This window comes from Sinocyclocheilus anshuiensis, unplaced genomic scaffold (genome assembly GCF_001515605.1).
Source record: "Sinocyclocheilus anshuiensis isolate Anshui unplaced genomic scaffold, SAMN03320099.WGS_v1.1 scaffold799, whole genome shotgun sequence".
Lineage (NCBI taxonomy): Eukaryota > Metazoa > Chordata > Actinopteri > Cypriniformes > Cyprinidae > Sinocyclocheilus > Sinocyclocheilus anshuiensis.
In genome coordinates, this window is record NW_015548231.1 from 1,035,029 (window position 1) to 1,035,813 (window position 785).

Sequence of the window (785 nt, forward strand, 5' to 3'; positions counted from 1 at the left end):
CAGCAAAGGACCAGCATAAACCAGCAAAGGACCAGCATAAACCAGCAAAGGACCATCTTAAACCAGCAAAGGACCAGCATAAACCAGCAAAGGACCAGCTTAAACCAGCATCCCAGCGTCAAAACATACCTAACCAGCATATGCTGGTTTTTTCAACAGGGGCATTTTTGCATTTTCTTGTGTATTCACGTGTATGATTAAATATACTATAGGCTTCTACAGGTGATTTACTAGTTCAATTTCTTAGCCGTGACAGATTCTGTGCATGAGTGAATCGTAGGAGCCTGAATTGCGAACCTTTTTCTAATCAGTTCGACCATTTAATTGAAAACCAGAGCCGTTCAGAAACAAGAGTTGCGACACGCTTTGATCTCGCCGCCACGCGGTCACGTGGTTCATGGAGCTCTCACTAATTCCAAACAACTCCGCGCTGTCAACATGTTTGAATGGGTTTAATAGGATAGACAGCAGTTTCACTACATTTTCAGCAATTTCTAGTGATTATTAACACATCATGTGCATTTATTGTTTATTGATAACTACGCTGACTACGTTTTACAATCGCATTTTATTCTGGGGACTGATGAAGAGACAGCATTAATTTTTTTTTCTAATATGCTTATTATTTATATTACAATTAGCGTAGTATTTAGGATTAAAATAGAGAAAATGTTTTTAAATTCCAGTGCAAAGAGGCAAATTAGAGACGTTTGGTGACCAGAAAAATAATATTCCTATGTAATGCCATGGTTTAACCACTAGATGCCCGTATGGCTGCTGTTAGA